Genomic DNA, 15,288 nt, shown 5'->3' on the forward strand with positions numbered 1-15,288 from the left:
TCGGAAGCTTGTTAGAAATGCAGAATTTCAGGCAACCCCAAGATCTACTGTATCAAAGTCTACATTTTAACGAGATCTCCAGGTAATTCATATGCACATTAATCTTTGAGAAGTGAGGGCTTAGACTTTTCGTGAAATAGGCTTGTATTCAAGTCTGCCATCCAGATAGGCCCTATCGATGTAATGACAGAAGAAACAGCTTCCTAAAGACCATGAAACTTGTAGAACTACTCTCTGCCCACAAAAAGATGGCCTTTTACATTTATTATGCAGAGCATATTATTATATTTATTGTTCACCTCCCCTTTTCTCATCCTTCAGCTTCCAGACTAAGCTAAGGCTTGGGGACTTCTAAAGCTAAAAACAAAACAAACAACGACGACAACAAAAAATCGTCTTTTTTGTCTTCTCCTTTAAAGTGCAGAATCAACTACAGTTTTAAAGCAGCATGGTTTTATTTTTCCATTGAACTCTCATGCTATAAAATGTACCAACTGTAAATTTCTCAAATCTAAACACATCAGTCTACATAATCAACAAGTATATGTTTTGGCATATTTATTGAAGCCCACTTTCAGGGCTGGTGATTCATGTTTGAAGAAAATATAAAGCACCATCTGTGCTTTTAGGAACTGATGATCTGGGCAAGGATCCCAGGAGAGAAGCTGCTCTCGTCTCCAGTTGGTTGTCCCCACCTGCAGTTGTTTCCTGGCTGCTGCAGACTTGGCCACAAGAAAGATGGCAGATGGCATTGCCTCAAGATTCTCCCCCTCAAACTGAGCCCAATGCCTCCAGTGCAGGACACCATGTTCTACGTAGACTTCTTAATGAAACCCATTGCCTATTTTCCCCAGTTCCAACACAGTCATTTAGCATTTGCTGTTCTCTCAACTCCCAGCCATTGCTTTCTCAAAAACAGTCCATCTGCTTGACGTATCTGATTGACCAGAAGGAAACCAAAAAAAATCCCATGCGATGAGCTAACTCCATGTATTCTGTTTTTCCTTTCAGTTCTATCAGTTTTTGCCTCACATATTTTGATGTTCTCTGGTTAGGTGCATACACATTTAGGAATATTATATCTTCTTAGAGAACTGACCCTTTTATCATTATGTAACACTCACTTTTATCACTGATGATTTTCCTTGTTCTGAAATTTGATTTGTTTGAGATTAATATAGCCACTTCAGCTTTCTTTTGATTAGTGTTAGCATGGCATATATTTCTCCATCCATTTACTTTTAACCTATTTGAGTGTTTATATTTAAAATGGATGTCTTGTAGACAACATATACTTCAGTCTTTTTTTTTTTGATGAGGAAGATTAACCCTGAGCTAACATCTGTTGCCAATCCTCCTCTTTTTGCTGAGCATGATTGGCGCTGGGTTAACATCCATGCCTGTCTTCCTCTACTTTATATGTGGGACACCTGCCACAGCATGGCTTGATGAGCAGTGCATAGGTCTGCACCCAGGATCCCAACTCACGAACCCTGCCTCGGCTGCTGAAGTGGAGCATGTGAACTTAACCACTACACCCCTGGGCCCGCCCCAGGTCTTAATTGTTATCTACTCTGACAATCTCTATCTTTTAATTGGTGTATTTATATCATTCAAATTTAAAATAATTATTGTTATAATTGGATTAATATCCACCATATATTTTTTTAATTTTTTCCCTCTTATTTTACCTTCACTAGTTTTAATTATGCATTTTATGTGATTTCATTTTATTTCCATTCTTAATATATCAATTATATATTTCTAAAATTTTTTTTAGTTGTTGCCCTAGAATTTGCAATGTATATTTAAAATGATCTTAAGTTCACCTTCAAATAACACTATACCACTTTATGTGTAGTGCAGGTATCTTACAACAGAGTTTTCCTAATTCCTCCCTCCCATCCATTGTGGAATTGCTGTTACTCATTTCTCTTATCCATATATTATAATTATCCACTGCTTTATTATTATTTCTTTAGTTATCTTTTAAATCAATTAAGAAAAAAAATTTACTTCACTTTTATTTATTCCTTCTCCTGCTCTTTCTTTATGTAGATGTGAATTTCTGACCTATATCATTTTCCTTCTTCCTGAAGAATACCTTTTAATATTTCTTGCAGAACAGGTCTGCTGGAAATGATTTCCTTCAGTTTTTGTTTGGGAAAGTCTTTATTTCTCTTTCACTTTTGAGGGATAATTTTACTTAATATAGAATTTTATATCCTATACTTCAAATATTTCAACACTTTAAATATTTCCGTTTACTCTTTTCTTGCTTGTATAGTTTTTGGCAAGAAATCTGCTGTAATTCTTCTTTTTTCTTTCTGGGTAAAGTGTTTTCCCCCACTCTGGCTTCTTCCAAAATTTTTTCTTTGTCTTTGGTTTTCTGCAATTTGAATATGATACTTATAAGTGAAGATATTTTTGTATTTATCCTGCTTGGTGTTATCTGAGCTTCTTGGATCTGTGGTTTTGTGTTCGTGATTAATGTTGGAAAATTTTTGGCCATTATTACTTTAAATATTTCTCTGCTTTGTTCTCTCTTCTCTTTCTGATATTTCAAATACATATATGTTATACCTTTTGAAATTGTCTCAGAGGCCGGTTTTTGGATATTCTACTCTGTTTTTGTTGTCGTTTTCTCTTTGCATTTTAGTTTGGGAACTTTCTATTGGCCTATCTTCCAGCTCAAAGACTTTTTACTCAGTCATGCCAAGTCTAACGATGAGCCCATTAAAGGCATCCTTCATTTCTGTTACAATGTTTTCAATTTCTAGTGTTTCATATTGATTCCTTTTAGAGTTTCCTTCTCTCTATTTACATTGCCCATCTTTTCTTGTACATGGTCTACTTTTTCCATTAGAGCCATTAACATGAGTCATAGTTATTTAATTAATTAATTTATTTATTTATTTATTTATTTTTGGTGAGGAAGATCAGCCCTGTCCTAAGATCTGCCAATCCTCCTCTTTTTTTTTTTGCTGAGGAAGACTGGCCCTGGGCTAACATCCATGCCCATCTTCCTCCACTTTATATGGAATGCTGCCACAGCATGGCTTGCCAAGCGGTGCGTCGGCACGTGCCCAGGATCCAAACCGGTGAACACTAAGCTGCCGCAGCGGAGCCTGCACACTTAACCGCTTGCGACACTGGGCCGGCCCCGAGTCATAGTTATTTTAAATTCCCTGTCTGATAGAGCCAACATTTTAGTCATAACTAACTCTGGATCTGATGCTTGCTTTGTCTCTTTAGACTATGTTTTCTCTTATCTTTTAGCATGCCTAGGAATGTTTTGCTGAAAGCCAGACATAATGTATTGGGTAAGAATTGAGTTAAAGAGACTTTAGTGTGAGGTTTTATGTTAATCTGGTTACGAGTTTGGACATGTTTAATGTTTTCTGTGGCTGTAGCTGCCAGTGGCTTCAGATTCCTCTAATGTCCTTGTTTTCACCTCTCCTATTGCCTTTAGGCAACCTTAAGTATTTCTCAGAGAGAATCTGTGCCTTGTAGCTGTTTTAGCTATAATCTACTGTTATAATGAAGCCCTGTTGATTTGTTGGTAAGGTGTGGGAAGGCGAAGCATTCTATTATCTTATAATTAAATCTCCATCTTCAGTGGGCCTGTGTCCCTCACCTGGGACCTTCACAAGTGTTCTCTAGCTGCCCTCACCCTTTAGGTGAGACAAGAAAGCTAGAGGAGACTGGAGTGGGAGAAATGCCTTTCTTCCAGGTAGGATAAGGGCTCTGATAAAGTTGTTCCCCTGGAAACTTTATATAGCAAATTTATGAATTGAACTCCTCAGGATCTTTAAGATCATATTCCACAAATTGTGATGAATGAAAAAACAAATTGAGATCGCAATATAAGTTCCAAAGTGAATTTTAGTACCTCACATTACTCATATTTTAAGTCAGCATATCTTGGACTTAGGCTCAAATATCACTAAAATTCCTGAAGCTATTTGTAGGTGACTGACTGGGTTCTCAAAGAGAAAAACGTACAGGCAAGCATTGGATTTTATCTATATAAATTTAAAAAACTATCATTTTTTTTTTTTTGAAAGTGGTTCCCAACTGTCAGCATTGCCCAAGGAACTTATTTATTTATTTTTGTGAGGAAGATCAGCCCTGAGCTAACATCCGTGCTAATCCTCCTCTTTTTGCTGAGGAAGCTCAGCTCTGAGCTAACGTCTATTGCCAATCCTCCTCCTTTTTTTTCCCCCAAAGTCCCAGTAGATAGTTGCACGTCATAGCTGCACATCCTTCTAGTTGCTGTATGTGGGACGCGGCCTCAGCATGGCCGGAGAAGCGGTGCGTCGGTGCGCCCCCCGGGATCCGAACCCGGGCTGCCAATAGTGGAGCGCACGCACTCACCCGCCAAGCCATGGGGCCGGCCCCGGCTCTGCTTTTTTTCCTTCACGTTTGCAAATACCACTCCAGGCTCTATACTCTATTCTCTAGCCATTCAGAACTGATTTAAGTTCCTAGAAGGAAGTTTGTTTTTCTTTTCCTCTGAGCCTCTCTGTAATGTATGTTCCTTCCTCTGAGAACCCTGTGCAGTCCATCCCATTGAAATTAAGTAATTAAATTGCCTACTACATGCCAAGCACTATTCTAGGTGTTGGGGATACAGCGGTGAACAAAACGAACAAAACATTTACCCTCGTGGAATTTACATTTCTATCAGAGGAAGACAGATAAACAATTCCAGAAGTAAATTAATCAATTCATTAACTTAACAAATATTTTAGAGCATTTACCATGCGCTTGGCATTGTTCTAAGAAGAGGAGAAACAACAGTGAACTAACAGACAAAAATCCCTTTCTTCATGGACCGTCCACTCTTGTTGAGGGAAACAAACAATAGCAAATAAAAAATAGATAGATACCATGTGTGGAAGGTGGTGGTAAGAGCTCTAAAGAAGGTTATAGTAGGAAATGGGAGATAAGTCATATGGCATTGGTGGAGGGCTGCTAGTTTTATATAAAGTATTTTAGGGAAGACTTTTCTCATGTAATTTGGACTAACTAAATATAAGAAAATGAACTACCTGGGAAAAGACAAAAGAAATAGCACTTGCAAAATCCCTGAGGCAGTAAAATATTTGGAGTATTAAATAATTAGGCAGGAAGCCAGTGTTGCTTAACCAATGACAGACATTGATGGAAGATTGTCAGAAATGTAGCAAGGAGCCAGGTTGTGTAGTGTCTTACAGGTCATTATAAAACCTGATTTTAACCTGAGTGAAATGGGAAACCATTCAAATATTATTAGCAGAGGAGCAACATGATTGACTTACGTTTTAAAAGAACTGTTCTCACTTCACTGAGGTGAATAAACTTGGAGGTTTACGGCAATGAAAGATTCGTGGAAACTAGTTTGGATGCTATTGCCCTAAGTGGAAATAGTAGGATAGTGCAAAGTGATTGCTTTCTGGATATATTTTGAAGGTAGAACTGACAGGATTTGCTGATGGGTTGCATTTAGAGTGGAAGAAAAGAAGAGAGAAAGATGACTTCAAGTTTTTGGTCTGAGCAGTTGGAAGATTTGAGTTTTTATTTACTGAGATAGGGATGGCTGTGGGAGAAGTTTGGAAGGGAAAATCAGGAGTTCCCTTTTGGTTATAGTAAATTTGAGATGCTTACTAGGCACCTACATGGAGACATTGAATAAGAAGTTGGATACATGAGTCTGGAATTCAGGGGAAAAGTCTGGGCTAGAAATATAAATTTGTGAGTGTAGATAGGATTTAAAATTGTGAGAACATGGTGGGAGTGAATGCAAAGATAAAAGACTTAGCAATTGAACCCTTGGGCACTCCAGCATTTAGAGGTTGGAATAATGTGATGAAGACAGATGAGAAGATGGAAAGATAGAGCCAAGAAAGAGTAACTGGAAGGCAAATATAATAAGTAGTTCAAGAAGAACATAGTGAACTACTCTGACACATGGTCCTGATACATCAAAAAACCTGATGAATTAGAATTGACCACGAGATTAATCAACATGGAAATTATTGGTGGTGGAGAGAGTTGTTTTGGTGGAGAAGTTAGGATGATAGTCTGATTGGAGTGGGTTAAATAAAGAATTCAATAATATATTTAAATGAATATTTATTGAGTGCCTACTATGTGCCAGACACTCTTTTATATGTTGGGGATACTGTGGTGAACAAAACGAATAAACCCCTTACCCTCATGGAATTTGCATCCTAGTGGAAGAAGACAAGCAACTGCATAAGTAAAATATACAGCAAATGAGATGCTGTTATGTGATGTGAAAAAAACAAAACAGGAAAGTAGAATAAGAAATTCTGGGATGATATTGAGGCTTGCCTCACTACCAAAAGAGTCTTGCAGGGATTAGACGTCAGAAGATGAAGAATGATTTTCTAAAACTGAGCAAGGGTTAATGTTTATGGAGCAAAATATTTTTAGTATTAATCATATACAAGCTGATAGTGGTACTTTGGCTGTGAGTTTGAGATCTAGGGACAGGAAGGGCTTCACTAAGTGCACATAGAATTCCAGGGCCCTTTTTCATTCTTGCCAATGGTGAGAGGGAAGCCAGAGAAGGGATGGTCTTACCAAAGCCTACTGAGCTTCTGGGATGTCTCTGCACTACTACCAAAGAGAATGGAGGAAAAGTGGTCTGTCCTGGAGCACAGGGAGCTCTTGCAATCCTTCTTGACCTTCCATGAGAAAAGAGTGAGAAATGTAGACAGTCAGTATGAACAACTTTTTTTTCTTTTGTGGAGTCTTGCTGTAAATGAGAGAGATATTTGAGAAGTGAAAAGAAGGATCCATTAAAGGAAAAAAAAGATAAAATTGCAAGGAAGAGAAGGGATAATTCTTGTACTAATATCCTTAAAAAGGTATGGTCAGGAAATTACAGTGTAGTGTGAAAGGTTTAAGATAAGGGAAGTACATGTTGAGAGAAAGCTTTGTGGAGTAAACTTTAAGTAAAATTTAACTTTAAGCAAGAAACTAAAGAATAATAGCCAGGAATAAATAATTCCAACTCTGGTTAAATCAACTTCCGATTGTCTTCAAATCAGCTTGCTCAGGACACAAGTTGGACGGGTTGGCCTTGGAGACAAACAAGCAGAATTCAGTCCCAATAGCAAGAAGAAAGGTAGCGTGGGTGAGTGCAGATAGGGGCAAGTTGGGAGATGTGGTCCTAGAATGTGTGCCATTTCTCCTCTGGTTTCTTCTGTTTTCCCAGTAAAATAGAAGCAAAGGTCATGGGCTTGCAATGAGGAAGGAAGGAGACATTTCTTTCTTCTTTTTATTTATTTTTTCCAGTTTTATTGAGATGTAATTGACATATAACATTGTATTAGTTTAAGGTGTACAACATAATGATTTGATATATATCTATATTGATATTTCAGACAGAAAGAGTGAAGTGGTTGTTAAGGAGAGTAAATGTGTGGGTGGACCAGGAAAAGTGAGTTTGTGGGCAGCTCCAAGGACTTGCTTGAGTTAATGGTTACAAATTTCAAGTAATACCAGTCATCATAGTTGGGTGTTTTTCTCCAGCTATGTTCAGCTGCTTGAATGCAGGAGGAGAGTAAAAGGAAAGCTGATTTAACCAGAGTTGGATTTATTTCATTCTAGCTAATATCTTTCAGTCTTCAGCTTAAAGTCTACGTACCCTGTACAGTCTTTTCTGAACCTTGTATTCCTCTTACATAAACTTTTTCATACTGAATTTTAATATCCTATAAACTAGTCTGTATTTCCAACTTATTTTATTGTGTGTGAGAGTAGACCCAAATAACTTCAACCTCTAGTTCTGTGAATTGTGTATTTGTCAGGATAAACTGGGTTATGATACAGTAGGAAAGAGAGAAAGGGAAAAAGGTAGAGAGAAAGAGAGAGACAGAGGGATTAAAACAGGGAAGAAGAAAGGAAGGGAAGGAAGGAAGAAGAAAGTCAATGGTTTAACATACCATAGAATTATTTCTCACTCATGCAGTGACTACTTTATGTCTAGGTGACTATCAATAGTGGCTTAGTATTGTAGGATGCTTCAAATTTATGGCATCTCCGTAATAGCACATGCATCAAGATGATCTAGGCAGAGGAAAAGAAAATATGATGAATTTCACATTATTCTTAAATGTTTTTGCCTAGAAGTGAATATATTTCATTTATGCTTACATCATTGGTCAAAACATGGCCACGTCCAGTTTTAAGTGGCAGGGAAGTGCAGTCCTCTCCTGTGCTTGCAAGGAGACGAGAATCAGACAGATTGGTGAAGAGCATTAATATCTAACAACAACTGTTTTGCTGTTGGACTGTTCAGGAAAACCTGTAAGTGTTACTTGGGGATATTAGAAAGCTGATTTGTTATTCATACATCCACTTTTATGGATCAAACACTTTTTTGTACAATGAATTGTGCTAAGTGCTAAAAATACAGCAGTTAACAGGAAAGATATGATCTTAGCTTTCAGGGAAATTATTTGCTGGACTTATGAACAGGATGGTAATATAATGCTAAAAAGTATATTTAGCCTACCCAATCCAATTGGGAAGAGAAGGCTTCAAAGAGAAAATTATATACGTATTAGGACTTAAGTTATCCAGGCAAAGAAATGGGATGCAAGCATTCCAAGCAACACAGAAAAGGTGAGCAATGACATGAAGGTTTGAGATACCGTGAAGAATTCCAGGAACAACTGAGAGTTTGAAATGCCAAGAATTTATGGTAAAATGGCAGTGATAAAAGAGGTCAGAAAACTAAAGGACAGTTCTCTGTCTATTCTCTTTCCAATTTTAGCTATTGCACAAAATAATTTCAAATCATTTTCAAACTCATAGATTCATTATCGTTATAATTATCTATTAGTAAGTAGATATTACGTATTATTATAATTACTATTTGTGACATCCCATATTGGCATAATATTATACCTTTTTGTTATATATTTAGGAAATAATAAACATTTATATAATAATAAATACAGTCATTATTAATCATATAGCTTTCCAGAAGTACATTCTTTCCATGGTGAATTTGCTACTCAGTCCAGTGGAGTAAAATAGAGCAGGACAGACTCTGCTTGGGGTTCTAGCATATTTTTAGTGCTTACTCTGGCAGATTCCCAAACTGTACTACCCTCTTCTTCTCCTGCCTGGATCTCTTGGAGCAGTCTTTGTAGGCACAGCCTTGCCTCAGCTTTGAGGACCAGTATTGCCCTTTGGAAGGAAGCATTTAAGCTTTAAGCAGCTGGGACTCAAAGCAGCTTTGTCTAGGCCTCAGTTTCAATTCCCTTGCTATTATGTTGCTCTCTCCTTGTGTTGCAGTTCTGATAATAGGACCTTTCCCTTGTCGTCTGCGCTCATATCTCGATTTGGGTCACTTGGTCATGAACTTGGTCTCCCTGGATTGGAGTTCTGCTTATTCTTTCAATCCTCCTTCATGAGGTCCTGCAACCTGTCCCTGGATCCAAGTCCAGAGGATGTATGAATATATCTCATATGATACATATATGATATATGATATACATGATATGATATATATGACGTGATATATATATATATAACATGGAGCTACATCTCTCTCTCTATATATGGTTTGTCCTTTTGTAGGGATGTTCTACTGCATCTTCTAAGATATCTGTTGCTTATTAAAAGTTTTACTCTTCCTGAACATTGACCTACTTGTCTGCCTGTGCAATGGAAATTGGATACTGTGGTTTGCTTAACGGACTGGGCTACATCTCAGACTCTGCTAGATTAGTGATCTCTCTCCTAGTACCTAGTCTGCTCCATCTGATTTCAGGGGCTGTTCCAGTTTTCCAGCCTGCTGTGGTTACCTGAACCATATCCCATCAGTTTATAGGCTTTGATAGTGAGAGTGGGAACCAAATAGAAGCATGAGAAATCACTTAGGAATTGGTGATGACTGAGGATACCACGTCACTCAAGAGAGTTTCCAGGAATTCAAGTCCCTGATATTTCTGTCATTCCCATCTCTCCCCAATAAAAATGCAGAAAATATAAGTTTTATTCTTATATTTATGACTTTAACTCCTTCATTAGGTGGATCACACTTTTTCCATAGAAACCATTAAATTGTCAGGAAGGCAGGCAAAGCAATTGAGCCCTTTCCCATGAGAGAAAAAAAAAAGAGAAAGAAAGAAAAGAAAATAGCAGCTTAAGAAATTTATCACCCAGTAAGTAGCCATCATTTACTCTCTTCCATTTTTGGCTCACAGTCCAATTCTTCCCCACAGAGTCTTTGCAGGTAAAGGAAGAAATATGCTTGGCCATTCACCCCAGACCCCAGTCCTGCCAACAAACAATCAAGCACCTGTTACTGGACCAAGAATGCCTAGACTTGGCTCTGCTATTTATAATCAGAAAGGTTTGGGCCGGCCCCGTGGCTTAGTGGTTAAGTGCGCATGCTCCGCTGCTGGCGGCCCGGGGTTCGGATCCCGGGTGCGCACCGACGCACCACTTCTCCAGCCATGCTGAGGCCACGTCCCACATACAGCAACTAGAAGGATGTGCAGCTATGACATACAACTATCTATGGTGGCTTTGGGGGGGGGAAATAAATAAATAAAATCTTAAAAAAAAAAAAAAAAAAGAAAGTTTTGCTGAATGATTAGTTGAGAAACCAGTTGTTGCTGGAATATGCCAGTGACTGACTTGAATTCCTGGAGTGGAGGAAAAAAAGTTAAACGAGGCAGGCTGTTTTCTCTGACTAAAACAAGAATGATTCAAGCATAAGGAAAATTTCCCTACAAGTCTACCATAGCAACATAGCAAGACAGCTCTCTTGAGAAATATCTACTGAATTTTCTGCAACTCATTCCCTATGAAACAGGACATGAGCTGAACAAGCTTCTCTTGTGTGTGTGCGCACTCTCTCGTACTCGCTCTTGCTTTCACTCTCGTTACAGTTTGTCATAATTTTGTTAGGGAATACAAGATTAAACCAGTAATGTCTGGAAGGGTATACATGAGTCTTCCAAATCTTTAAAATGAGTCTATTGATAATTCTCAACTCATTCAGGGACAGCTGCTTTCTGTATGGAATTGTTTTGGGAAGCCGTGATGACGTAGTGGAAAGAGAGCTAAGCTTGAGAATGCCTGGGCTCTTATACCATCTAACTTTACAAAGTCACAATTGGTCTGAGTTCCAATGTCCTTATTTGTAAAATGGGGTTAGTAAGAACCACCTTACATAGTTCTCAAGAGTAGTAATTAAAACAACATAAAAGTTCATTGGAAAATTGGAGCAACCACAAATGTAAGATGATATTAGTTATGAATGAGTTTTGGAAAATCAAAATTAGCTATAAAGATTTTTTTCTTTATAAGTCAAAGGGAGCAGTAATATCATCCTGGATTTGAGATACATCTCTACCATTAACCACCTCTATTACCTTGCTTAAGTTGCTAAAACTCTTTGAGACTAAATTTTCTACTAGAAATGGGGGAAATTATACTGCCTGCCTAGTAGATTTCTAACGATAATTGGAAGAGATAATACATGTTGAGCGCTGAGCACAATGCCAATGTATAGCAAACGCACAGTAGATATTAGCTATTATTAAAACTGTGCTCTGGTCACTAAGAATCCCAACAGGCCACTTGAGACCCTGTTTGTGTAGCATCTGGACTCCCTCTATGACACGTGTTTCTCCTCTCCTAAAAATGTTTTCACAACGGTCTTGGCATTACAATAGTTACTTTTGTAACCACTATAGTCATATTCATAATGCATAATTTCTTTTGCATAGGGGTTAGTAGAATTATCATCATTAAATTAAAGCTCCACTTTTATTGTGTAAGGTCAGTATCATTGAAAAGTTTTACAGTATAAATAAAATCAAATAATTTTAGAATTAGTAAGAACTTTAACTCAAATTTTTCATTCAAATTGAAAATATTCTTAAAGGCATATCTGAAAGATGATTCCCTTTACACCTTCTTGGATATTTCCAGTGACAAGAAGCTAACCACGCCACAAGGTTGCTTGTTTCATTGATGTACCTTTTTTTTTTTTTAATTAAATACTTCCTTTCTACATTGAGAATAAATCTGTCTTTCTACTATATCTGCCCATGATTCCTGAGTCACCACATGGAACAGCTGCATATCAAGTCTATCTGCCAGCCCTGCAACATTTGAAGACCACATTACATCTCTGTTTCTCTTTGAATGCAAAGCCCAAATCTCTGGAATTTTTCATAGGATCACTATCCTATGATTGTGAGCATTGGCTTGGAAATTAAAGGGTCAGCTCAGTCACTTTCTAGATAAGCAATCTTCAAGTTGTTTAATCTGCATTTCAGTTTCTTTGTCTGTTAAATAATACCACCTACTTTATAAAGTTTCTTTTGGATATTAAATGTAATAATTAATTTAAGATTTATCATAGTGCTTAGCACATGGTAAGTGCTTACAATGAATTGTTAACTGAATACTAGCTATTTAGTCAATCATTTTTCTTTTGAAATGGTTTACAAACACTTTATTTATACTGATCACCCTCCTACAAATGTGTCCAGTGTGTGACTATTTCTCTTTAGGGGTACTGACTTGAAGGACACATAATGATAGTTGATGCATAGTAAATAATTACTAACTAATTGAGTTTCTATCTTGAATACTGATGTTTATTAGAGATAACTGTATAGTCATGTGAATGTATAGATAATTTCAAAAGCAACAAGACAAATGATATCACAAGCAAGGGCTTGCAGTTGTAAAAGGCAAGCAAAAAATGGGCTAGCATTGCAGATGATCTAGAGTTAGAATTGAAGCTCTTTCTACCATGCCAACAATCTTGGAGGAACATAGATATCTCCCACCTTACAGTAATAAGTAATTAAAATCTTATTACTATTGTATCATAGCTGGATGATGAATAAGGTTGACAGACTAATTGCTCCCTCAGAGCCATCACTGAGTCCAAAGTAGGGCTTAGGGAATCTGAAAAAACTTCCAAGGAGGCAATCCAGGGAGAGTGAGTGTGTACAGGTTTTGATTGCACAAACCCTATGAGAATCAATTCTTTATAAGTAGGAGAATTGAAGCTCCTTTGACTGGAGTACTCTGTGCTCTGCTCAAAAACAGGAAATGTGAGGTCTTTCTATAACACTTTGGAAAACTTGACTGTGTTCTCAGGTGGACTGTGTGAGTGTTCACACTGCTGCCCATGTTTCACTGTTAGCCTCTGCCCCTCACACACTAACAGATCCACACATACAGCCCTTCCTGGTCCTTGGGGACTTCTTTTTCCTGACATGGACTTAAAAAGCAAACAGGATTATAGAGTCATATGTTATCATGGTGTCTGATCAGAGGCAAGGACCCAAGACCTCTGAGAGCCTTTGCTGACCAAAGAAAGATGATCCAGAGCTCACAGAAGTTTGTATTGCTCAGAGACACTAGTCAGGTATGGCAAAAATTAATAACAAGAAACAAGTTGTCAGCAGCATTTCTCCCCCAGAATGTCACTGTTTCTCTCTTTGCCATCTGCGCTTTTGTGCAGTTCTAGGGTGGTATGTGCGTTACTCATTTAGGCTTGGTCATTTTCTTTTGATAATTTTTTCAGTGGCACTTGCCACAGTTTATGATTGGAATCTCCATGTTGAATGTGGCATTATAACTTGAAAGCTCCTATACTGGCGTTGATACTAAGGTCTAGTGTCAAACTAGTGTCAAAGGGATGGGAAAAGCCTATTGTCTGATCTCCAAAACTAAATTAGATACTAAATGTGCTCTAAAGTCAAGACTGGAAATGACCAGAGAGCATTAAGGCAAGAAGACTTTTCCCAGTATAAAATGAGGATGTGAACCCATCTAGAAGGGTGTCATTGCCTAGCAGTGGAACAGGCTGTCTTAGAAAGCAGATGCAAAGGGAGGGTAATTTTCCTAGTGATTAAGGGCACAGACAATGGAATGTAACAAGTCTGAGTCTTGGCTCTGTCACATACTAGCTTTGTAACTTTGGGCAACCTGCTGATTTTTCTAAGCTTCAGTTTCTTGATCTGTAGATGAGAATAGTAATAATAGTTTCTTCTTATAGGTTTCTTTAAAAATATGAATCATATTTTGAAAGTATTGAACCCAGTCCTTGGAACACAGTAAGTATTCATTAAATGATGTGTGTATATATATATGTATGTATCTATGTATCATTATTATTATATGAGTAATGAGGAGAAGAGGTCCTTGTATCTTCCAGGTACCCATATTCTGCTCTTGACTTGTTTAACGTTCTTCATTAGAGCTGTTTTTTGACTTTCTGCTATATGGCTCACTGTATTTCTGTCTTCATCACAGTAGCACAAATTTGATGTTTTCCTTGCTGTTACTATTTCTTTTGCTTAATATTTCAGAGTTTCCTCAAGCCCACTTAGAAAAGGCTAAAAGGATCCATAGAACCAGAGTAGCATCTCCTGATAGAGTTGGAGATATCAGACCGCCCAAGTCTGGAAGGATGCAATCTGAAGAGGATATGATCTAAGGCTACCAATAATGTTATTAAATAAAACATTTATTTGCAAGTAATTATATAATACCAACATTAAAGGAAGGCACTTAAAGAAGTAAGTTTAAGATACACAAAATAAAAGAACATTTTTTATTAGGATTTATGTTTTTGTCAGATACTTTCACAGACATTTAATAAATATGATGAAATTTATGATATTTACTATGATACCACGGTATATTTGTTGTTGATGTTGTTGTTATAATAATTATGATTTTCATTTTGTAAATGATGAAACTATGTCTACGAAAGATATTGTGAAAATTGTTTTAACTAGTTTAGCTAAAAAGTGGAAAAACCAGGATTCAAATTAAGGGTTCTGATTTCTAACACAATGTTTTTTCCTATTATTTTACAGAGAGTAGTGAATAGTACGAGTTTGTTGCTCAAAGATATCATGATGTTCAAAACACAAAAATGCCTAAAGAGAGTAAATCCATGAATTAAACAACTGTAAAAAGATTCCTAATTTAACATGAGAATGTTTTGAATATGTCTCCAAGCTTCTGGTCTTGTCATAGAGGACAACCATCAGCCTCTATAAAACATTCCTCCAGGAGTTGGATAGACTGTGCATCTGAAATAGACATTTTTTATCACTTGATATTTTTATATAGATCTTGCCACTCTTAAGAAGGATACTTGTTGCTTGTTAAAAACACAGCCAAAGCACTCATCAGCAAAAACACTTGATAATTTGATGTTGATGTTCAGACTTTGGTGTCTTAGGTGCCTTTTTGAGGTCTGACTTTCTCACAGCT

This window comes from Ceratotherium simum, chromosome 7 (genome assembly GCF_057802395.1).
Source record: "Ceratotherium simum simum isolate JZ-2026a chromosome 7, ASM5780239v1, whole genome shotgun sequence".
Lineage (NCBI taxonomy): Eukaryota > Metazoa > Chordata > Mammalia > Perissodactyla > Rhinocerotidae > Ceratotherium > Ceratotherium simum.